The 14695-nt window shown below is 39.7% G+C and overlaps 1 long non-coding RNA gene across 1 annotated transcript in view; it reads left to right on the top strand.

Annotated features, from left to right (window-relative positions):
• Nucleotides 1–2967: 2967 nt before the first annotated feature.
• LOC128085606 (uncharacterized) overlaps nucleotides 2968–14695 on the top strand; it is a 49664-nt gene continuing 37936 nt past the window's right edge. The window contains exon 1 of the long non-coding RNA XR_008209026.1: nucleotides 2968–3142. This is a non-coding gene — a long non-coding RNA (uncharacterized LOC128085606). The remainder of the gene's footprint in view (nucleotides 3143–14695) is intronic.

The raw sequence follows: 14695 nt of genomic DNA, 5'->3' as shown, positions 1-14695 counted from the left end.
CAAAGTCAGCATGAGTCAGGTTTGTGTCTAGTTACCATGCTCTAATTATATGGTGGCTTCATGCCTAGTCTATGAGCTGTTTTATCTCACTGTTTCATTTTCAGTGGTCCAGCTACCCTTAGGCAATCCCCACACTTACCTGCACAGGGATCACCAGCATGTGATGCAGTGCAAAGAGTGGATTGAATCTAAGCTGGCCAGAGCCCATGATTTTAGATGCTTACTAGCTTCTGAGCTCAACGTCCAGGAACAATTAGCTCAGTAATTGTGAAATTCACAGTTTGTCCTACAGCTGATATTTTCTGGAGACAGACAACACTTGCAAGCTTGTGTCTTGTCAGCATAACATATATGAGGTTATAGCAAAGCCAAGTGTACAAAATAGAATGTCACAATCAGCAACCAATTAATCTTGTAATGTAACAATGAACATACTGTTGCAAATATTTGCTGAATTGTGCCACAGTGAGATTAATTTGCTTGTATTAGAATACTGTTGCTTATATCAGTCTGGCATGAACAGAGCAGCTTGTCTGAGAAAAGAGGACCACACCTGCCTAGGTGAGACTTTGGGTGTTAGTTTGTACCTCTTCAATGAGACCCACAATGTCTTTCAAATGGTGGAAAAATAAGTATGACTTTTTGGGCAAATTCTTGGAGTGCACCCTAACAAATTTTTACTCTGATAAGGTCATTGCTATTTGTAGTCATCCCCATTCCCAGATTTTACTTGAAGTGCAGGAGATCAAAAGGGAGACAGTAGTCCACAATCTGCTAAATGGGATTTATTTCACGTAACTCCTGAGATCAAAATACATGCTGCTTAGAGAAAGATGCTGACTTTCTTGGGTTTCCAACAGTTCTTGCTCTTTCCTCTACATATGAAATGTTTCATTTCTGATCCAACTGCTAATTCTGTCAACTGAAATAATGCAACAAGACAGATAGGTCTAAATGACAGCAAATTGTTAAAATTTTGTGATCACTGAAGTCTCGCACAGAAAAGGGAGGCTTAATTCCAGTGTTTCAAGGCTAGCATTGTCATGCTTCTGTCTTGATTGCACTTATAAGGATTCAAATGTTTTAAAATGGAGTATGACTGTTGTGACTCATGGCCCATCTATCATCTACCCTGAGGGGACTTAGTGATTCAACTGGGAACATGCTGAATGGATTTGCTTACTTGGAGTTGCTGCACCTATGAGAGTGAGCCTCTTCCTCCTCAAAATAATTTCTTACACACATCATTCCTGTACAAAATCAGTCCATATTTGGGTGATTCAAATAATGAAAATAGCAATGGGGTCCTGAGGCAGCTGAACATTGTATGCAGTTATGACTGAACTCCTCTTTGCTAATGTTCTGCCTAATATGGCATTTTTTGAAGAGAGTACCACTGATAAAACTCCAGGAGGCACCAAAAATTACATCTCAAAAATACATGAGAAGCAGCTTGCTACTTGCTCACCAGTAGGTTTGTCTAGATTACAGAGCTTGTCCAGAGTATTGATACACTGCAGCAAATAAATGAGAATTATGTTTCTCAAAATATGCTGGGAACAGAAGAGCGAGGCCTTAAGTGAGCACATCTCCAATATTAGATCAGCTGCATGTGCTCAGTCATATGAGAGCTGAAAAAGAGCTCTTATATGTGTTGATAAAGGCTTTTTTTTTTTTTTTTTTGGCATTACAGCAAAACTGAATGCATTTTGGGATAGCAGGATTTGTGCTGGGCAGTTGCTTACGTTGAATGAAAGGCCGTGAGATGCAGTGCTAATGATGTTATTTCTTTGCTCAAATACTGCAGGTCTTTATTGTTTTCCCCCTTCTCCCTGAAAAAGTAAAAGCATTTGATCTGACCTTAAGTTTCTGCTCACTATGGCCTTCAAAATGGCCATCTCTTTGCTTATGGACCTAACTTCATCACAATTATCTGCAGTTTTAATGCTATAGCAGTAGCACTGCTGGCATTGTTATAGCAACTATGCATACTATCTGTCTATCTCAGAATATCCTGCACTACATCCCTGAAGCAAAATATTTTGTACTCTAGCAAGTACACAGAATTTGTGTTGTTTTAAAGGATCTATAAAAGTACCTTCTTTCTTAGGCAAAAGCCCCGTCTCACTGCACTTGCTCTGTGCTTCCTGGATTTCTAACCATCTGTGACATCTGTCTAGAAATGCTAATACATTCCTTTTGTAATTGGAGCAAGGAGAACTGCATGTACTTCCCAGTATAGAGCAAGTAATTGATTTACACAGTGGCAGTAAAGAGCGTGGCCTCTCTCTCCTGGGATAGATGAGTGTAGCAAAATTATTGATGTTCTTAATTAAAGTTGGGCAAGGCCAAAGGAGAGGTAAGCTTGTTCAGGGGAAGAGAGGTTGCACGGCCAAATATTTTACTGCGAGTTACTGGGGTGGAGCAGAAGTGATGTATCCCTGTGCTCTGAGGACGGAAGACCAGGAGGTTGTACAGTCCTTCCTAACTCTTTCCCTTCCTACAGCAGCCCAGGGAATAATTCTGTCTGCTCAGAGCCTCTGCTTTTTCCGCTGCTCTGAAGAAGCTTCCCAGCTGGTGGCTCTAGCTCTTCTAAGCACAACACAGCCCTCTGCTGTATGCAGGTGGGAAGGCTTACAATTTGGCTAGGCTGATTTTGCTAGCCAATTTTTCAGATACAGCTTATGTGACATTGTCTTTCTGTTCCTTTCTTACCTCAGACTGGTATAGTGTTTGCATATGATATAAAGCTGGCAAATGTTTTGTTTGGCTTTCTTGAGGTAGCATATAAAAATCAGTAAATCTCCTAAATTTTGCTGATGAGATCACTTCATATACCAAGCTTCTCTACAAGAGCAAGCCCACAGCTGTGTGAACACAGGAGTGTCCGCACACCTGTTTTGGGAGAGGGGTGGGCCTCAGGACAGCTCACTTGATGCAGCACTTTGGTCAGGAACTCTAGCTCTGACTGCCTTTCAGCACAGGCTGCCTTGTATGTGTAGGGTATCCTTTATACAGAAAGCCCTTTTTCTTTTCAAGCTGAACCAAAGTTTCTCAGGTGAAGGAAGCTGCAAAGTCTGCGGATTTCAATGTACAAAAGTTATTGTACCTCCAATGTTGTTTCTGGGAGAAGACATCCAGTGTAAGTACAACCTCTGCAGTATTACCATTGGTATTGTCCCTGTACTAACAGATTTACAAATGCATTTACAAATGTTTTGCTTCCTAATCTTCAGAGCAAAAGTAGCTCTCAAAGGCACTGCATGTTTATGATAGAAGCTCCTGACTATTTCTTGTCCTCATAGGGTTGAATGAGGACACCTGTTTTTGTCTGGTGAAAAAAAAGGACAGAGCATATGGAAAAATGAGTAGGATTTGAAAGACTCTTGAGTCCTTTGAAAAGTGCAGTGGTGGAATGTCTCCTGACTATGTTCTGCTTTTATCTGCTTATAATATTGTTTAGAAATCTGCACAAAAGCAGGGGTCAGACTAGGTGACCTGCAAAGGGTCCCTGTCAACTTCAGCATCTCTTTGATTAAGGGGCATCCATGCTAAAATTGATTTAAGGCAAGAGCAGAAAAAATACCCCTCCCCACACACACACACACACAGGGATGCAGGCTGAAAAAGGTCAAAACCAAAGGAGAGAAAGCTTCTTGTTATTTGTTTGTTTCTTATAACGATGTTATCAAACAAAGTGCTGTATACAACTTGCAGAACCAAACACAGAATAGGAGACCCTGTTGTTAGAGAGAAATGAAGGGCTGGTTTCCAGCAAAGCAGATATATAATAACACTTTGCTCCTTCTTAAACAACACAAGCAACTGTGCTTTCTTCCCAGTGTACGTTTGAGGCATACTGAACTCTTCTGTAATTCATTTCAACTGTAGCATCTCTGAAAGGTCACATCAACAGCAGGAAGTTGTATGAAGCTGGCAGCTTTTACATAGGACCAGCAGGGATATTTGGGGCTGGGATGAAATCTGCTTAGAAGTTTATGTGGGGCTTGCTTGTGTTGCTCCAGTGCTTGCAACTTTACTTCCACAAACATTCCTGTTTGGAGATTGAATATGTAAAGGATACCAAAACAAAACATAAAAACCTTCCCAAAATAGGAGAAGTTGAACCCTCAAATTGTTTACTAGTTCAGCGGGAAGCATAAGTAACTATTTACTTGTTCTTTCAAAACGATGTGCTTTGCTACATAAAAGGATTTAATAGCATGCAGTGTCTTCTCTCTGAATTATGCATGACTGTGGACTGAGTGGCAATCTACAGACTGCATGTGGTCCACACATGCTTCTGTTTCTTCAATTGCTCAAACATTGTCCCAGAAGCCAGACTCCTCCTCTGGCGCACGTCCAGGCTAGAGCTTGATCTGACATTTCTTACAGTATGGATGGACAGGAGGTAGGTGCTTCCAGGTCATCTGCAAACCTGCTGTTGCTGCTTTTCCTGATGGTAGGGTGAGCATCAGATCATCTCAGCAGGTGCTGTGCAAGCTGTGTCTGAGGGAGAGAGAAGATGAAGTGTTTAGGCAGTGCTTGTGGTTGTAGGTGTGATTGAGTCATGAATGTATCTCAATAGGTGTGTGTGCAGGGGGAAGGATGGCTACAAGACCTTTGCAGCAGCAGTAGCCTGAAGCCTCTGCAGTGAGTGGAATCCCAGGAGAGGTCAGCTACTGAATTCTCCAGCAGTATAGCAAAACTCTGTCTAGAAAGACCTGGTTAGTGACTGGTTTGCAAAGGCAAGCTATCAAACTCAGTGTTTCCTGGGATCAACTGATTAGCTGTAAAATATAATTGGTAGCACCTCTGAATTTACATTGCAAGGATGATGCTGGACTTAAGTCCTGATAGGCACTCAAGTCCCCTTTTAGCCTGACCTCTACTTGGGACTTAGTTTGCTTGCAAGGATTGGAAGAGCTCTATAAGGTCTTCAGTCCTGCTTATTGCTTTCAGTGATATAAATGAGTGGCTATGTACTATTGTAATCTAGATGCCATCAGAATAACTCATCAACAGACCTTGCTAGTCCTTGAGATCATTACTTAATCTTAGCTCCAGCCAAAGACAGACCTAAATTCAGATGTTGGCTCTCAGATCCTCCAGATCTAGGGAAAATTTGAAGCTGGGCATGAATTCTGGTGGTATGGTCTCATTTCCAGTCCTGTGACTTAATAGACTCGGAATACAACTTCTGTAACTCTCAAAATATATATTTTTCTTTTGTGTACCTGGAACACAGCAGTCAGACTGTTGCTAGATCCATCTGTTTCAAAGTCACCTGAGGTGGCCAGTAACAGATACAGGAAACTCCACTGGAATGGCTGGCTGAGGACCTTTTTGATCTTTACTTTAAAATTTTGAATGTTGAGAGCACACGGCCTCCCTGCATGATCTTTACCACAGAGCCCTTACTTTTCTTCCGCTTTTCTTCTCTGGTTTCAGTAGGACTAATTCGGCACTGTGACTCTGTTCAGTGAACAATTCATCATCATGATGTACCTTCTTGTTCTATGCCTGTGTTTAATTTCTGCAGCTTGCTGTTAAACATACAGAGTCTGTTTGCTTCGGCAGTGATACAATATCTGAAAGGGAGTTAGAGAGAATGAATCTCAGGCGTCAGTGCTTTTATAGCACCTCTCTGCTATGCTTCTGACTTTAAAAATGTTTAGTGGCTTGATATGTGCAGTAAGTCTGTGTGCATAACCCCAGAGGCTGTTGCCCAAATAATTGGACACAATCTTCTTCAGTATAACAATCAAACTAAAGAGAGTTGTGATTTAGCAGTTGTCCTGACACAAATTCATTTTAGTATAATGATGACAGAAAATGTCCTGATTTTCTACAAAGAAAAGATTTTAGATTTTCTAAAAGAAAACTGAGAGCAGCTTTAGAATGCATCAGGCAGATCTAATTGATACTGCTTTAAAAAAAAAAAGAAATGCAATTCCACTTCATGCACATACTGAAAAAGGAGAACTTCTCCCATAAAAAGAGGATGTTAACAGCTGAGCAATCTCTGTAAAGATGGTGCAAATAAGACTGGCAAAAAACACTGCTATTAACTCTCTGAATAAACTTATCCTAAGATCTGAATTACTTACATTGTTGCCATATTATTTTATTTAGCTGTGATCCACTTTTAATGCTTTAGTTATAGCGTATCTTGTCAGAAATTCTTCTTACTCTTAATAAATGTGAAAAGAAATTGTTTTCAACCACGCCAACAAAAACAAGATTAAGCCGAATTTCATGGAAAATGCTATTAACTCCTGTCAACAACTGCTGGCTGTTCATGCAAGATAATAGATACCCTCCCTGGATTGTTTTTAACTTGCTTTAGATATGCATTTTGTAAAATAAAAGGGGATTTCAGCTTGTGATATTTTTCAGCTTCTGTTTGCATTGGTTACTGTAATTTCTGTTTCCTTTATTAGGAGAAGAATCAGATCTTTGGTTAAACCTAGACATGTGTTCCTGAATACCTGCTCACAGCTTGAGGAGATTCTAGCAGTGGTTTTGACAAGAAAAACCATTATTCATCATGCCTCATTTAGCAGGCATCAAATTTTACATTTTCCCTCTGCCAGCTATTCACTCTCCCCCCCTTCTCATCAGTCAAATACAATTAATATCACCTTAGCTGACTGTTCACTTTGATTATACAGTCTAGCACTATTACTGGTTTTCTTTCTTTATATTAGCAAACCATGAACAATGATTTATAACCAAGTTAAAACATTGTTGCTGGCATGTCTATGTACCTGATCTTCTCTTTCCTACTCCAAATATCTTTCCTTGCCAGCCTTAGTATTCCTGACCATCTTTTACCATGAATTCCTTTCTGCTGTCAGCTCTTCTGTACAACCCCTTATTGACTGCCATTCAGAGAAGATTTTTTTTTTGTTGTTTTTTTTTTTTAAGATTTCTTTGTCCTCCCTTTTGATGTACCTTCCTTGTACCTGGACTCTGACCTCTGAAATAACATCTTCTGTGACATTTCGTCAACACTGTGTACTGTATTAGTTCAACAGAGTCCTTCAGCTGATGTTCCCCACTGCTCAAACAATAACAAAAGGAAAATTGAGAGTCTGGAATAGATAGTTGCTGGTATTAAATGAACCAATTTGCTGGGCCACCTGCTGGTAACCATCTTACAGCTTCTTCAAATACACGTTTTAACTGAACACTGCAAGTGCTTCTAAAGTGTTTGGATAGCCACTCGGCATGAATCAGTGCTGAGAGATCATTGCTGGGATCACAGAAATCAGAGGCGGGAAAGGCCTGAAGGATTCTGGGTGGGTTACGTCCCTTGCCCATAGGGAGGTTAGTAAGGGCTGACAGGTTCTGCCTCAGGTTCTGTCCCATCGTGCTCTCAGTGTCCTGCCATGCACTCCTTTCTGTGAGTTCCTTGGATTTTAGAAGCAATGATTCTTACTATGGAATATACATAAAGTGTATCCAAACCTTTTAGTGAAAGTCTAGGAAGAACGTTACACTATCTCTGTTAGTGTAGAATGTTAGACAAGTGAGGAACTTGTCATGCTGCACTCCTGAACAGAGTTTTGCGTAATTGTTGTGGAGACCTGTCAGGTAACTGGGAACGTTGGAGCCATGTATCAATTTTTGACTGATAACTTCTTAATCGCGGGGTTTCACATCACACTGTGGCACTGGGGGCAGTGTAACAGATAGGAGTTCTTCATAAACAGTCTCCATGGAACCCACGTCCTTCTATCTTCCAGAATTTTTGTTGCAGAAGTCACATCACTCCACTGATATTTATTAATTAAAGTCCAGTCAATTTGCTCTAACTGCATACCAACTGGTGAAAATGGCAAATTTCAATTGCTGCAAGAAATCATTGTGTTTTGTAATTGTATATGCTGCTGCAGTTATCAAACGTAGCAAGGGTGATGTCTTGACCTATAATAATGGCAACGTATACTAGAAACTTTAAATCAAGCTGTGCTTCTGTGCCTGCTCTGAATTGATTTTAAACTTTATTTCTACAATGCAACTTGTTTATGTAACTATTCCACTCTTCTCCACTCCAAGTTTCTCAAACTGTTAACTGTTTTAAAAGTAAAATTGTTTTTGGACATTTTTAATTTTTATTTCCATAGCTCATCCATCCTTTCAATTGCTACTGCATTGCTATTCTTGTCAGTAGACTGTTACTTAAATAGGAGTTTTAGTGATCTTGTAGTTAGCATTAAATGCAATCTATCTATCTAATATATCTAATATATTGCATTTAATCTCATATTAATCTAATATATCATATATTACGAGAGGAATTTGTTCTTGTCTTTTGAGTTGAGGCTTTAAGGATGTAGCTGGTGTTTTCCCCTGTTTTGACCCAAGGAATGTTTAAGTATTGCTTGAAAAACTGACCAGTTCTAATAAAGAGTTATTGGTAACATCCTAACTCTGAATATTGCATATCTGTGATGTGAGATGTGTGAGTCTGAACTCTCAGGGGAAGTGTGGGAAGCTGTACTGGAATTCCTCGTGCTGTAGGTGAAAATGGCGGCTACAGAGGTGCTTCAGGGAGGACTCAGTTGGCTTCTTTTTTCTGGAGAGAGCTGAAGGTTGTGAATCCAGACCAGAGGGGAGAGTCCTACCCCACACAGCAAATTATCATGGTCATGGAACTCTGGCTTCATTGTCTCTGCTTTGCATTTTCTGTTACTGTTTCTATCTTGAGATGTCCATCTCAAGACTTGCAGGTCCGTGTATGCTCTAAGGAAGGCAGAAGCCATGGGTTTCTGTGGAATACAATTGCATAAATGTAGTGTCCTGGTCTCATATCATAGACCAATCTGACAGTAAATGATGGTACCACCAGAACCAGCATAAAACATCAGGTAAATCTGTAACTTCCTGCAAAGTAGAGATGCTTTAGAGTAACACTCACATCTCTGTTGAGTTTATCTTCATGCTCTGAAGTAGCTGCAGATGTTCCACAGAGTCTGAAATCTGCAGGGTGCCATTCATGCTTCCTGACTAACACCTGCATGCCTTGTAAGGAAGTAGCAGTGACCTATGACCCGCTCTGACTGCTCTTCCACTGTGTTACTAGGGAGTGCTGAGAAACTAAATAACTTGTTGCCCAAATTCTTGGTTAGTCTATCACTCATCATTTGATTATTTTAATTTTATGAATTCCTGGAGGCCAGAGCGAGGATTGGGATCTCACTGTGCTAGATGTTACACACAACATTGCTAGACATGAAGAAAGAGACTTGCCCTGCAGGTCTTTCAATCTGCTTGCAAGAAGATTGAAGATAAGAGAAAAGGAAATATCATGCAGATATAATCATCAGATGATAAGCATTGGATGTCACATTAGTTCCACATTAGACTCTTTCCCTTGTTTTCTTGTTGTATCCCTTACTGCTACCACCAAAGATAAGAGGTAAAGAAAGAAGAACTCCTGTTAATGTATCTTACCTATGGCTTAAGAGCAACTGATATCTTGTAGGTCTCTAGTTATTACAATGTTTTTTTCCTTAACATTTATTATTATTATAAGTGTTAGCATTAACAATGGCATTTCTTACTTTTATGGTGCCTGAGAACTGACAGAGCCATATTGGGAAGATGCTCTATAAACAGAGGAATACTTCCATTTCATAGTTGACTCAGCAGCCCTTTTCTCAGCAACACAGGAAAAAAAAAACAAGAGTGCTTTAAAAAACAACAACGAATACACACAAATAAACCTCAGTGATTATAATATCTGGTTAAATAAGTATTTTCTTAAGCTCCAACCCTCTTAAGGGACAGCAGAATTTTGTGGTCTGGAGAAATCTGTATTTTCCAACTTTGTAGCTATGTAACAATTTCTTTGTGCAGACATCAGTATGCTTCCCTGAAGATTATGCTTCTCTTAAGTGAAGTACATCAGTCAGCTGGCCATACGTGAGTCATGTATGAAAGAGGGAAGCCTTCTGTCATGTCTGCATCTGGCACTTGCCATAATACAAAGTAGGAAGAAAGGAAGAATTCATCCACTGAAGTCAGTGCAAAACTCAACGCACTCTGGATGGGGTTTCAAGACATATATACTGTGATATGCAAGTCTCTGGCTGCTCTCAGATGGTACCACCTGCAGAAATTTTCCCTTATGCCCTACGTGAAGAAGGTCTTAAATGTAATTTAGGTTTATTGTTCATTGAAATGTTAGTCCTAGAAGCAAACCTAACACCAGGGTCCCAAACTGTAATGATGATTAAAGCACTGCCTCTGAAATAAGGAAGGAAAGGAAACTTTCCTCTCAAAAGCTGTATAAGAGGTTCAGTGATAACCTTCTCCTGAGACGGATTTCATATAGCCTCATCACTAGCAGAACCACAACTTCTGCCCTTTGCTTTTTCAGAGTTTTTATATATATATATATATATATATATATATATATATATATATATATATATATATATAAATAGTCTCACATTTTCTTCCTTTTCTGTGCTGTAATACAGCACAGTTCTTGAGTTCCTCTGTTCCTCAGTTTGACACCTATTGCTATCACCAAGTTGCATGTTTGAAATGATCTGAAGACTTATTCTTCAGCACGATCTGATTTCAGGAAACAGTGATCTCAAGGTGTTTTCAGGAATTGCACCATTTTCCCCATTCTCATTTCAGCTTTTCGCAGCAGGCACTAGATGGTGCTATGTTGCTGAGTTTTAACTTCAGAAAATACTTTTAGTCTGCTTTGTAGCACATGAAGAATAGGACCTCTTGCATTTGAAACGTGTATATGAAAAAGATCTCTTTCTAACACTGAACTTGAGATTTTGTCAATGCTGGGCTAGCTCCAAATCTGAAATTAATTCCTGCCCAGTCTGCTTCTTTCCTTTTCTTTTAAAAATGGAGCTGCCATAGCTGTATTTCCTTGGTCTATGTGTAGTATGTTTCTCTCATCAGAGACCTAAGGTTGCTAACAACTGCAGTAATAGAATATTTAATTATTTAATCACTTCCTGTAATTCTCCATCTTTCCTCCCTCCTTACACCATCTCATTTTTCTTAATTCTTCAAATATTAGTTAAGAATATGAAGAAAAGAAACAACAGCTCTGTTTAAAACAATGTGTTCTATTTTTCAACAATAAAAATATGAATTAAAATGGAATTAATTATATCTAAAGAAAGAAATCAATACTGTCTGCTGCAAAAACAGTACAGGCAGCCTTTTCAGTAAGATGCATAGAATGCCATACCAGGGCAGTACAGACAGGCTTTTCAACCCCTCTCCCCCTTCCCCCCCCCATTCCAATTTTGTTGCTTAAGTAACGGAGCTTTGTCCTGAAATGTGTCTGCATTTCTCCTCCTGAGCTTTCCTGGTGTGAGTTTTGCTGATTGTATCACTGAGAGTAGATGGCTTTAATTGACCCAGGCTACTCCTAGCCTCCCCTTTTTTAAACTGAAATACTGTGCTTTGCTGTTGTGTTAAGGTTCCACTGAAGGAGAGTAGGAGAGACACTGGTTTGTGTTCAGCTCAGACCAGCTTGGGACAGTGGCTGTACTTGGGGGTGCAGATGTGGCCCTGTGTCCAGCTGATGAAGAAGAGAGGGAGATGAAGGGTTCACCCAGTACTCTGCCAGACCTCCTATGTGTCTCACCTCACTGGTGGCTGGCTCTGTGCTCCAGCTGCAGGGATGGGGTAATGGGGCAGCTTGGGGAGCCCATCAGTTCTCCAGGAGATGTCTGGAAACTGACTAGGAGGGGGACCTGAGGGATGTGTGCAGAGCCAGGTGTGGGGCAGAGCTTAGCGTTTGGGTGTAAAGGACTGGTGGAATTTTTCCAGCCAGTTCTATAACAGACTTTATGAGGTTTTAGAAGACATAAGGGATGATGTTGCAGAACAGATATAGTGAAGTCCACTCTCTGATTCCATTCAATCTGAAGATGAGATTGAGCTTTGAAAAAGGGTCTTTACACACACACACGCGCGCGCGCACACACACACAAGGGTCTCTAAGAATCTGAACTTACAGACAGAAGTACCTGTCTTCAGCTGTCTCCAGGGTTTGTTCAAAGATTTGCTTTTGTGTATGCGATCGAAAGCTGAGTGTATCTCTAGTGAACAAGCAAGCAAAATTAAATATGGGTCTCAAATGGAGAGTTTGGAAGATCTGAGTCTGCCTCTACTCCAAATCCAGAGAAAATGTGATAACTCAGTTTGAGAGGTAAGAGGTTTCAGGGCCAGATTTCATTCCTCCGGATTTTCTCCCTCCATCTTTGTTTCCATTTTTATTTCTATTTAGGATGAATGCTTGCAAAACATAATGTAATCTTCTGCTGCTGAAGATACATGGAAGATCTAAAATATTAATCAAGAGGAATATTTTCTCATTACTACTGACTGAGGTTACAAACAGTGTTTGGAAAAAAGACATTGAAGTGGTCTCATCACAGAAGTTTGGTAAAATGTATTGCAATATGACTGCTGTCTTAAGGATGGAAAAGACGGAATTTTCTGTGACAGAAACTGTGTGTGAGCTTGAGGTGCCCTCAGAGTTACTCAGGCAAAATTCAGCTGAACTGTATATTTCAAAAACTGAGATGGGGAAAAAGAGCAGTACACATTAGTCTCTCATCTGTAGGAAAATAGTTAAAATGACAACAAAGACAAGAAAACCTACATTTCAATTTCAATACATCTATTTGAATTATGGCTATTTGGTACTTTTGAGAATAAATTGCATTTGAAATGGAATCTTTCTAATGACTTATCTTTCAGGCAGGTATTGTGCACACCTTTTTAATGCATTTTACATGTTTGGAGGGGGGGAAGAAAAAAGATGAATTATGAAGAAGTTAAGAGGAAAATAATTTCAGGAGGTAATGGATGAGCTCTGTCTGGAAGATTAATCAAGGCAGTTGCAAGAGAGTGCCAAAAGCATAACTGAAGTAGAACTAAATATCTGATTGTAATTAAAACTTTAGCCTTCTAATGGCTCCATGAAAGATATTTTAATAAACGTGAAATGCACTTTCTAAATGGCACGCTAACTTTTAATGACTTGGGTGTTTTGTTTGATTAGTAACCTGGACTGTTAAATTAAAGCCAACTGCAAATGCATGATAAAATATTGATGGTTTCAGGCAAATGAATTGGGGGAGTTATGCTTGACAGATTTTTGGTATCATTAAGGATTTTAACTGGTGGAAAATATATTTTGCTGGTGCTTAAAGATAGTTAAAGAGGATCTCGTCATTTATATGCCCTAGTTTTAATTTTACAGTAATAATGGGAAAAAAATCTGAATTATTCACAGATGGTTGGTCAAGAGAGGTCACTTAATTTAAAAAGTGTTATTTTAATTACACCTGTTTCTCATTTCCGGCATAGAAAATTAAATATTTGGTAGTATTTGGTTATTTCTTTTCTTAGAATGCCTGGAGCCTTCTTGAGGCTTCAGTGTGTGCTCTGTGTGTGTTAAAGAAGGAAGACTGACATGGTAGAAAGATTTTTATTGTTTCTAGTATAAGAAGCTTTACTGGAAGTTAATTAAATTAAAAAAAAAACATAATAGTGTCTGCAGGTAGAAAAAGAAACACGTGGGATTTCCAAATGAAGTGGGGATGGCCCTAGAACTCAGACTCTTTCAAAAATAGATCTATTGTATTATCAAAATCCATCAGTATTTCCAGTGTTTTCACGTTATTGAAGAAGAAAGATTCAAAGGGCTGTGGTAAAACTGGTAAAAGTTTATGTGGTTTCTGTTAACTCATATCATTATAGAATGGGTTCTGATTTTATTGTGTGTTAGGCTTTGCAAGTGCTGAAGCAATAATCAGAGCAAAATCATACTTCTACTGAACTTGTCAGGGAGGTTCTCAGGGGTTGTTTTTTCCTAAAGCTGCCACTGGCTTTGTTACATCTTTATCTCCTCTCTTTTTGGTTTCTGCTCCCTGTGTCCAGGCAGCTTCTCACCATCTTTCTGCTCCTCAGGGCAGCCCTCTTTTTCTCCTAAGGTCTGCAACAGCAGCTCTGCTTCATTCTTTTTCTGATTTTCCTCCTAGGTGAAGGTGGTCAGCTGACAGCAAAATAGTAGGAGGTATAAAGACTTGTTTGGCTGAAGCCACATGATAATATTGTGGTTGGTTCTCATAGAAGTGTTACTATGGGCTTCCCAGCAGTTCATACCTGTGTTCAGAACAAATTAGTTTGTGACAAGAGGGAATCTCAGAACATGGCCTTTACTGATTCTCTCTGAGTGTGTCTGAGGCAGAAGTTGGAGAAGAAAGGCCAAGGAGAAACAGTGTAAATAAAGGTAAAAGTAGGCAGCTGCTGTCTAGAATAGAACATCATGAGACTGTCTGAGCTGTCTTATGATGCCACCTAGAAGTAATGGTAGAATATTGAGAGTGCTTAGAGGGAAGCTCCAGGTCCATGATCGCTTTGAGCAGAAAGCAGAAACCTACTACAACCATTATGTGAATGTCTAATGGCTTCCTAGCCTTAGGCAGAAGGTTGCATGGCTCAGTAGACTCTGAACTGGATTGCAGTGTCTTTCGACTAATATAAATTATCCTTAGAAGAGTGGACTTCTGACACACAATGAAACATGAAACCCAGAGAAAGCCAGTACAGCTGTGTGTCTGTTTCCGAGAAGTTTAACTGGTGCAGGTATCCTTTGCCATTAGAGAAATCTCCGAACTCTGAAACTGTG

The sequence above is a fragment of the Tympanuchus pallidicinctus genome, unplaced genomic scaffold (assembly GCF_026119805.1).
Source record: "Tympanuchus pallidicinctus isolate F22 unplaced genomic scaffold, pur_lepc_1.0 scaffold3, whole genome shotgun sequence".
Taxonomy (NCBI): domain Eukaryota; kingdom Metazoa; phylum Chordata; class Aves; order Galliformes; family Phasianidae; genus Tympanuchus; species Tympanuchus pallidicinctus.
Note: the sequence above shows the minus strand (reverse complement) of the source record. Positions and strands in the feature narration are given on the sequence as shown.